Genomic DNA, 11,209 nt, shown 5'->3' on the forward strand with positions numbered 1-11,209 from the left:
GTTATACTGAAAGCCCAAGTCTCTCCCACCTGCACCCCTCACACTTAAGGGACCCTAGGAAGAAAGTAAATAAGTTTCATATTCCATAGAAGTATTCTCTCTTCAAATTCAGATTTATTACATCATCTGCTGGGATTTTCTATTTCAGTTTCAATCTTTTTGTTGCTTTTGCTATCAAGAAATCCCCAGCAATGTCTCAATGACAACCATAACTTCAAGTAGATTTATTTAGCAATTTATTGAAGTCACATGGGGTTAATTGTAGATTTGCCTTTTCTTAATATTTGGCTGATACCCTGCCAGAGAAACAAAAATTCTGCCAACTTAAGTTTGTGTAAATGGAAACATGGAGAAAATAAAAGAACACTTGTTATTCAAAACTGCATTTTAATTTTGATAACCTGTAAAAACAAACTACTATTATGTTTCACAAATGCAGAATCATGGGAAGAACTACACAACAACACTTATTACTATACCAATTAGTTAGCAAAACCCACAACAAAGACTGTAGTCAAAACACAATTTTCTGCAGTAATGTCTGTAACCTTTTATTTATTTTTAAAATAACTATATAGGTTAAACAATAAGGAATGAGATTTAAGTTTGCAAAGATTTTCAGTGCTTGAACTGATTGCAGCTGAGGACATGCCAAGATTAATTTTCTTACTTTAACTTACCATTAGAATCATGGCAAGTAGGTCAGCAGCCAGAGGGGTTAAGTTCTTCCAAGACTTTTCCCCATTCCATATATGTGGCCCACCCCCTACAATAGTTCAAGAGTACCTCCATTTATACAGCTGAACAGCTCCATTTATACAGATTCTTCTCAGAAGCTCAGATATATTTTTTGCTTTTTATAATAATTAAACTTTTAAAATATCACTATTGATTTTAGTCGTGATTAATTATTTTGTTACAATATGTGTTAACTTCTTATGCTAAACAATCTGTTCCACCTTGTATTTAGCTGTGCCACTCCAAGTACTTTTGCCACACCTGAGGAAGAGCTCTGTATAGGTCCAGTTATCAAACAGAAATTGATCCAGTAAAAGATATTACCCTCACCCACCTTGTCTCTCTTTTACTTTGTTATAGTCATTTGCATGGCATGCTTTGTTTCCCTTCTATTTTTCTGCCCTTTCCTGTGTATACTGTTGTGAAGGAAGGTTATGTGACTAAATGTCTCTGGTCCAGCAAAGCACTTAATCAAATGCTAACTTTAAGTGTATGAGTAGACTCACTAATTTCACTGGACTACTCCTGTGCTTAAAGTTAAGCTTGTCCTTGAGTGCTTTGCTGGATTGGGACTTAATTGTGTAAACTAAATACAGCAAGTTACAACATCTAAGAGGAAAACCTATATTCAAGATTAAAGCAAATATTTCCAGAAGATTTTAATTTATCCTATCATTTCCAATAAGCCTTTCTCCTATTGTACTGACCTTTAGTATATATTTCTCTGAGAAGTCAGAAAATCATGTCCTCTTTAGATGAGCAGTGCAAGCATCTCTCCCATACACCATCAACAGAAAGTAAGCATTTCACTGTCTGCTCAACCACTGCCACTGTGCAAATCAGTTTAAAAGCACAGTTCCGTTTTTATGTTTATTGTATGGAGAGTTGTAAAAATTTCTTCTGTAAGTCTATTTCTAAAAGAAATAAGCCTGGATGTCAGTGATAATATTAATAAAGGAAAAGCTGCTAGTGACAAAAACATGAGAAATATATACTAACAGTGCAGTAACAGAAAGGCTTGGTGGGGACGAAAGAATAAATTGAAATCTTCTGGAAATATATTCACCCATCATTACCAACCCTTTGTAAACAGGATTGCTCAGAGAAAGCCAATATGCAGATATGGGCATGCCAACGGCTGCCACTAGCTTCCAAAAATTGTGTTTTCAGATACACTTGAGAGTTATGTGTAGATCTGATCACTTGTTTAAACACTGGCTACTATACTCAAAAGCTAACACTTAAGAGTAGCAGATTTTTACTAGCCTTTTTTTGATAGTCTTAGTGTATTTGTCACTTTGTTCCATCTCAAATGAACTCCTCATCCTAGGCCCGTCAAAAGAAATATTTATACTATTGTCTAAGAAGGTTTTGCACCAAACAAAAATACATACAAACGTGCTCTCGCAATAAGGATTTAGCATAGAAAAACATAATACAAATGTAAAAAAATTCACATTTTACAACAGGATATATATGATTTTTATATTATGTATCTACAGCTATATATTTTTCTCTATACTTACATCAGGTTATAGGTTTTGAAAGCCCAAACTGCACTCAAGATGATAGTTGCTGTTGTAGTAAAATGACAAATGGGCCCAACGAGCTTCCTTAGCAAGAACTGAATATTTCTAATATTTTTGCATCATTCAGATTCCAAATAATAAAAATAATTCCAGCCAACTACAACTTAAACCAATCCTATCGACCAGCTAATATAAGAAACAAACAAAAATGGACGATGTATACATTTTAACACAGAGACTTAGGGACAGACTTTAAATTAACAATAGTAACTCACAACAGTTGTATTAATGTAAAACTGGCTTCAACAAGTGTATTTCCCTTCATATCACGCTGAACATTTATCCCAACAGAAATTTCTGTTGGTTGTTGATAAAATCTTTATCTCATAGCATTGGCAGTTGCAATCAGGCAGGTTTTTGGCAACAAGTTTCCTGTTGGTGCCATAATATGCTAAAATACAGCAAAATGAAAAAGGCTGCAAGGTAGGGAGAGCCACATTGTTACACAGCTCTGTGGCAATCTACACTGGCCACTTCTCAAAAGGGTACTAGGGTTTGGAGGTGAGAATAGGGTGACCAGATGTCCCGATTTTATAGGGACAGTCCCGATTTTGGGGGCTTTTTTTTTAAATATAGGCACTTATTACCCCCCACCCCGTCCCGATTTTTCACACTTGCTATCTGGTCACCCTAGGTGAGAAAGTCAGTTAAATACTGTACCAGTCAAATACAGGACGAAATAGTTAAGTCAACATAAGCAACTGCACATAAGGATGAAAACAAAATCAGAAAATCTACTATTTTTTTTTAAACAAAGTAATAAATAAATAAGGAATATTTTTCAATTACAACATCTGAGACACCAAAAATGTTTGCAGAAATATTTTTCCTAAATAAAGTTACTAACGAAGTTTTCAATAAAATTATAGAATCTCAAAAAATGTACTGTAGATATCTCAGGGCAGGACAAGATCTGCACTAGTTTACTTTTCTCTTTGTGAGATTATGTAGCTTCCTCCTTTTAATGTAGCTGTTGAGTTCAAAAGGAAACTGTGAGTACTGAGCATATCTGAAAATCAAGCAAATTCTATTTAGGTACCTAAAAACAAATTTAGGAGTCTAACTTTAGGCACCTAAATTTGAAAATTTTGACTGTGTACTTTATAGCCTTACAAACACTTTTCATTTTACATTTTGAGTTTGTTGCTCTGTTACTCATTGTGGGCCCAGACCTGGTCCCTATGGAGTAAATGAGAGTTTTGCCACTAACTTCAATGGGAGCAGTATCAGGCACTTACTCAAAAACAATTTACCATAAGTTACTGATGTTATTGTATGTGAGTGATAATGCTATCTAAGCAATACAAGCTGGCTATGAGGTTAAGTTTCTCTAAATACAAAGAAAAAAATGAACCATTTGCTAGTGAAGATTCATAATAATTTCCTTTTAAAAATAATGAAGAGTGTTTATGAAAAGTAACAAAAATTAATATTTAGAGAGCCTTATGGTTCCTTTAGATAAATAAGAGCCATGGCACACTCATTTTCACAGGTGGTCTGAATTAAAAAGTCCATGTGAGTTATGGACGCTCAAAACTTCTGAAAATTGGGCCCAGGGTCACTCCGCCAACAAGTTTACAATTCAAGTGCCCCATCCTGCAAACCCTTACTCACACATTCATACAACCAAGCTTAGATGTAACAAAATAAGTGGTTTACAACAATGGGTTGCAGGGATGGTAACACAACAGTTACAATGAGATTATCTGCTTTGTATGGGCATCCTGGAGGCTCCATGGTTTTAAAAAGTAATTTCATGTATTGTTCAGAAGTGATAGCTGTTAATCATCATTGTGATATCTTTCCCCTTACATGTATGGAATTGAGGTGAACAGAGTGATGAAGACAGGAGAGAAGATAGAGGGAATTTGGGAAGGTGAGTGGTGGGGCTGAGGGTAGGTGAAGGAAAAAGCCTGGGGAAGGATAGAGAAATTCAGGTGATATAGTGAGACAAAGTTTTAGGTGATATAGTGAGACAAAGTTTCAGAGTAGCAGCCGTGTTAGTCTGTATCCGCAAAAAGAACAGGAGTACTTGTGGCACCTTAGAGACTAACAAATTTATTTGAGCACAAGCTTTCGTGGGCTACTTCTTCGGAAGAAGTGGGCTGTAGCCCACGAAAGCTTATGCTCAAATAAATTTGTTAGTCTCTAAGGTGCCACAAGTACTCCTGTTCTTTTTGAGACAAAGTAGTTACATTGGAATGGCAGCTGTGAGTTTGTGAAGTGAAAAACAACTGGGGAGACAAATCAGTTAACTGCAAGTCAGCACAATTAACACAGTTAGAACATCACTTAGCACAAGAGAGCTGGTCCATGACTGGGCTCCTAGGCACTACAATAATAATTATGGCATACATATTTAATATACCTATAATGTTTAAAAAAAACTGTGTTTTGGGAACAAATTGATTACATATCTTTATGGTGAAGTTATTCAACATCAGAAAAATATTTTACTGATCAGAAAGCCCACTAAGAGGAAATTCATTCTATATACAAACTATCAACAAGGCACAAGTGAAGGTGATTCTATTTAAACTTCAAGTAAACGTCAGTCAAGGTAAGCTTTGACTTGTCCTAGCCCATAAACAATTACATTCAGTATTAACTATAATACATTACTATTCATGCTAGTATTTCTACCAGAACTAGAACAAATACGTATTTCAATACACAAGACAATATTTCAGTAATACCGTCATGTTGCTTAAAATAGTTTATCAAATATTGGCTCAGACACACACGAAAGGCTAATTAATCTCTGAACAGCTTTTGATAGGACTCTTGGGAGTGAACCTCCTTTTAGATTGTTAACTGGAAAGAACCAGATCTCTTGTATCAAGCTAGTAGTTCATTCCTAAATTAATAATGTTCAATATACCTACAAAATATTCTGTGCTAGTCTAATTTAGTTTAAAAACAGCTAGCTATTTCCTGCTTACAGTCTATATTTTAGCTAAGTACAGTTCAGAATGTAGTTAATTTCTGGAATATTAAATTATGCAAGTATACTACAGCTGTAGCTCAAACCACATAGCGTACATCTATATTACAGGGTTTTGTTTTGGTTTTTCAAAAACCTGAGTTAACTGAGGCCACAAACCTGCAACAAATGTTTGTGGCGTATCCAGACTAATAGGGTGCGATCCTGATAACTAATTTCCAGTTGACACAGATTAACTATCTCAAGTTGGAAAGAGTAACCTCTAGCAGACATACCCTTAATGTGAAAAAGCCCGTCTCTCTCACACACTTCATAAAACGCAAGTTATCAAGCTTTAGTGGAGGGGCTCCATCCCCATCCTCCAGGCAGGCTGCAGACCTGCAATGTAGGCCCTGTGCAGTCACTAATCCTGAAGACTCTTAGCACCCTCTTAGGCTACGTCTTCACTACGGGGGGGGGGGGGGGTGTCGATTTAAGATACGCAAATTCAGCTACGCGAATAGCGTAGCTGAATTCAACGTATCGCAGCCGACTTACCCCGCTGTAAGGACGGTGGCAAAATCGACCTCCGCGGCTTCCCGTCGACGGCGCTTACTCCCACCTCCGCAGGTGGAGTAAGAGCGTTGATTCGGGGATCGATTGTAGCGTCCCAACGAGACGCGATAATTCGATCCCCGAGAGGTCGATTTCTACCCGCCGATTCAGGCGGGTAGTGTAGACCTAGCCTTAGTAAAGGTTTCGATTCAGATATGCACAGATCTTGGAGCTATTTTCCCAGGCCCACCTACAAGTACCTCTCTATTTAGGTTCTTATACCATAACTAGGACTTTTCTGACTCAGTCTTCCTCCTCCCGCGCTGGCTTGCAGCTTCCCACCCTGGTTCCCAGTCCCTGTCTCCTTGCCCCACCATTCCGATAACTATCAGTCCCTGTTTTTCTCTGTCTCTCCTGCGCCCCTCCACTGCTACATGCCTCCAGTCTCACTTGCATCTCTCTCCCACACACCCCCAGCTCTTTGTCACAAACTACTACTTCTCTCCATCCCCAGACTAGCATTCCTCTCCTCTGTATTTGAGTCAGGCATCCTCTTCCTCTACACTGTCTCCAAGCTTACTATACTTTATGTTCAAAATCAAAATGTAGGAGAGCAATACTTGGACAAAGGTAAAGCAGAAACAAGGACTAGCTGTTCTCTGAATTACACCACACTTTCAAAAATAAAACAGCATGTGTGATTTTCTTTTATGGGGTTTTCCAACCCTTTAAGCTGTTATAATATGTGCTTTAATAGAAAGATCCAATCACAGATTTCACATGATGTAGCAATGCTGACATTTTAAAATATTAAATTCTTAGCAAGATTTCTGTATTTCTAATTAAACTTTCTCCACAGAATGCATTTCCTTTAATGATTTTTATTACTCATGACTCTGCTTTGAAACCTGCCCTTAAGAGTAGAGGGCTAGATTCTCACCACCATTCCACAGGAACACTGATTTATTCCCACGGAGAATTCAGCCAACAATATTCAGCACTAAGCACTTCATGAATAACATTGCATTGAGGAGGGCATGGATACAAGCGTCATTCAAATTTGGATCACTTTAACAGCTAAGAATTTTTTTTTGAAGTGTTTTCGTTTTATAGTTAAAATGTCACCTCCAGATTACCTCCCTCGTTAATCAAAAACATTCTGAACATTCCTTCATGCTAAAAAGTAATCAGTATGTCAGACATATCTAGCTCTAAAACAACTTCTTTCAAAAATCTTAAAAAGTGAGATGATAAGTTGTGAATCAATGCATTCTCTTCCAAATAAAACATCTGGAGGAAAAAAACAAGTACTTTTAATAGAACTGTAGATAGGCAATCAAATGTCCTAGTTTAGCAGGGAGTAGAAAGTATATGTATTACAGGGAGACCGAGATTTGTCCTTGCAGCATTTAATCCTACTCCTATTGTGCAATTCATTTCAGCACGGTCAGAGCGACCTTAACTCTACTCCCACTAGATGGAAAATTCCACTTTAGCTAACTGAAACTGTTCAAAAGCCTAATTAGAAATCTTCCAAGCAAGTACAGTATTGTTAAGGGAGCTGCATGTTTTCTTGCAAACACACTAAGTACTCAGTTCATTCTCTCAGATCAATAAATGAATGCCACTTTATTGTGTGTAGGGATAAAGATCAGCTACGTTATACTGTTCATTCACTTCCTCTTTCTCTCGCTGCATATATAATATCTATCCTCTATAAAATGTGATGTTAGAGCTCTACGGAACTTGAAATCATATAAAACTATACGATGTATAAAATATAGCAATTATATTTTGTAATTGTATAAGATTGCCAAGTAATTATATACACACATATTCATTCATATATATAGATGAATATATCTACATAGGGAGATTCAGAGGATGACTAACATATGCTGGTTTAGCATATTGTTGATTAACATCCTTTGGTACTATACTTTCTCTTTGATCCTCACTTAGAATTATTTCACAACAATCTTCACTGGCACCTGCAATCTTAAAAGGAATCAGAAATGTTCAGGAAAGAAGTACTTTTACTTTGGCTCATTTGTCCTTGTGCAAGGGGAAAATTTAAAGGAAGGAATTAAAGTATCCTTCCCTAGGTGATTCACCTCTGTAAATCACAGATAATGCACACAGAGGTTGAAATGAACTAATTATCAATGCATCCTCAGAAGTGTTTATGTACATTTTAAAAAAAAACAAGTTATATAATGATACGCAATCAAGAATGTCAGGTTGAACACAAAGTGATTTTTAAAAAAGGCTACAGTGTTTTCAGTATAGCTCCAGACAACTGTAAAAAGTCAGCACTTTGCTAAGTATCAGACAGGAAATTTACATCTCAAAGCCTGATGAAACTTGCTTTCTGAAAGATGTAACAAGTTTTCTCTAGCCTTAGACCAATTTGTTAAAAGTGTAACTAATTTATTGCCCATGTTCAACAGAAAGAAAATCTTAACAAATCTCTTTGCCCTCCTCACCACTGGTATTACAGACGTCCTTGCAGTCGATAGGAGTTAAGGAAGGCAAGTCCCTGGTGATATAGATCTCTTAATGTCTTGAGTTTTTTATTCAAATATATTTTATTTGTTCCATAACATCCCTGTGAAAAGTCTTAATGCTGACAGGTCCAAAAAAATGTTCACAGCAGTTGTTAAGGAGGACAGCAATGGTGAAGCTTTATGTTGCTTACATGTGTTTCTCGCTAAGAGTAGCCAATCAGAATGCAGATTGAACATGAAAAACAGAATAGGTAAGCTGAAAAAATAGCATAAATGGATGTTTGACAGGCACTGTTTTCTACTCTAGACCATTTATAAAACTCCAGTGAAGTAGCATATGGTATGAAGGCAGTGGCGTAGCCAGGTTCTAACATCAACAATTGGGGGGAGGGATAGCTCAGTGGTTTGAGCATTGGCCTGCTAAACCCAGGGTTGTGAGTTAATCCTTGAGGGGGCCATTTAGGGATTTGGGGATTGGTCCTGCTTTGAGCAGGGGGTTGGATTAGATGACCTCCTGAGGTCCCTTTCAACCCTAAGATTCTATCATCTATGATCAGGGGGAGCGAACACATAAAAAAAGGCGCCACCCGACGTATCAAATTACTAATTACATACTTTTAAATTCATTATACATATTTATTTTGTACTTAAAATAAAAACACAAGAATGATATTGTTTTACAAGTACATGTTATTTTGCATTTAAAATATAAAAACAGTTTTATAGTATGACATCTATTTATATTGTATATAAAATCAAAACATAATAAAAACATATTTACTTATTTTATATTTCAAAGATAAGATCAAAACAATATGATAATCTATGAAGCAACTACAACAGCCTCTTTCATCAAAGCTTCATTCTAGCAAAGTTATCTATTACTTATTATAATCTACTTTAGCAGCCATTTGTCTTTCAATGGAGAGCAAAGCTAACCCAGACAATCTATCTTCACCCATTGTAGAGTGCAGGTAGGACTTTATAAGTTCGAGTCGGCTAAAGGATTGTTCCGCAACTGTGCTACTTATTGGCATAATTGCTGCAATAGGGTTACTACAGAGTCTGGATCTATCACTGCGTTTAGCTACCTTATCTATCCATCCCCATACACTTCCCTCTATCCATCCACCCCATATGCACCCCTCTATCTATCCATCCATCCATAACCCCATACGCACCCACCTATCCCCATATACACCCCTTTGTCTATCCATCCATCCACTGATCTCCATACACACCCATCTATGTATCTATCCTCACTCCTGATTTACCCTTGCAGGAGGCTTTATTGGCATCAGTGGGGATCGTGAGTCCCCTGTCTGCAGTCAGGAGCCCTGCTCCCTGACCCCAGCACAGCTCCCACGTAGGGGAGCACCAGGGCCTGGGGGTTTGCCGTGTCCTTTTGCAACCAATGACAAGCATGTATGTCTGGTATCAGCCCCATAGACCGTAACAATCCCCCCAGGGGACTTTAGCAAATACATACTTAGTCCAGCAATTACAATGGCACCGCGGGTGACTGACATTCCCCTGCTATTTATAAGACTTCCTTTGTTGTGTTGCCGGGGGTCTTCATCCCTGATTATGGGGCAGTAAAGGCTCTAAGTGAGGTGGTAATTCAAGCAGCCCCTGTGAGCTGCATAAAGTACATGGCAGTGGAAAGCGAAGTTAATTCACGGCTGCTCTGGGAGCTGTTGATTTTCTCAGTGGCAGCTGAAGAGGTACAGCTAAGTTTGATTAATCAACCCCGAGCACACCCTTTGTCCCCAGTCCCACACACCCATCCATCTACCCATCCATCCCCCTATGAACCCCAGGCCTTCAGCGCCTCCCCCAGCGATGCCCCATGCCTGCAACTCCAGAGAGACCAGCCGGGCAGCAAGCTTTCACTATCTGGTTTTTTTTGCAAATCCAGCTGGGGCTAATCCCCCCCCCCCCCCCCCCCCCCCCCCCCCGGAAACGGTAGCCTCGAGCCTATTGCAGCAGCACTCAGGGGTTACAAGGGAGTGAAACTTACCGGGCGAGAGAAGAGTTTATGAAAACACAAATTTGGGGGGATGCCTGGGGATGGAGGATGAGGGGAGTCTGCAGGGGAGGAGGAGAGCAGCGGGGGAGGGGGTAAGACAGTGGCGAGGGGATGTGAGGGCCAGACATGGGAGACGCTTCCCCCCATGGAACCAATGAATCCAGGACTGGCTCCGGGGAGGGAGGTGAATTCATCTGGGTAATTCCCACCAGGTGCTACGGAGGGGAGGGAATCGCCCATTCCTGTCCTCACCATCTGTGTCTCCTTGCCTCTGCTCCCAGCCCTGGATCTAACCCCCAGAGGCGCTGCAGGAGAGCATGGGTGGCTATCGGGGAGATGTGCCCGCTGCACAAGGGAACTGGTGTGGCAGCAACATGTGCTGTTTTGCACCGGGGACCTTTTACCTCTGCAGAAGTTCAGGCTCCAGGCTTGACCCCTCCTCCCACCTGTTTTGCAGAGCGTAATGTTATGCGAACCTTGCAAACCACACACACACACACACACACCCCCGGCTCGCTTAGTCGCTTTGGAAAATGCATTGGCCAGCAGCGCTCCCCGCTAAACCCCCGGCAGCTCCGGTTTGAGTGCCCAGGTGTGTAAGCAGGGCCGGCTCTGGCTTTTTTGCCGCCCCAGGCGGCCGGGGGGAGGGCGCCGGGGGGGAGGGCGGCCGGAGCCCCCGGGGGAGGGCGGCGAGCCCCGGTGGGGGCTCGGCTCTCCCCCCGGCGGCCAGAGCGCCGGGGGCAGGGCGGCGAGCCCCGGCGGGGGCTCGGCTCTCCCCCCGGCGGCCAGAGCGCCGGGGGCAGGGCGGCGAGCCCCGGCTGGGGCTCGGCTCTCCCCCCGGCGGCCAGAGCGCAGGGCGGCGACCCCC

At 40.4% G+C, this 11,209-nt stretch overlaps 1 protein-coding gene across 1 annotated transcript in view; it reads right to left on the reverse strand.

Annotated features, from left to right (window-relative positions):
- THADA (THADA armadillo repeat containing) overlaps positions 1-11,209 on the reverse strand; it is a 324,328-nt gene that overhangs the window by 184,029 nt on the left and 129,090 nt on the right. The window lies entirely within an intron of this gene.

Source organism: Terrapene carolina, unplaced genomic scaffold, assembly GCF_002925995.2.
Source record: "Terrapene carolina triunguis isolate 2854851 unplaced genomic scaffold, T_m_triunguis-2.0 Scaffold120, whole genome shotgun sequence".
NCBI lineage: Eukaryota > Metazoa > Chordata > Testudines > Emydidae > Terrapene > Terrapene triunguis.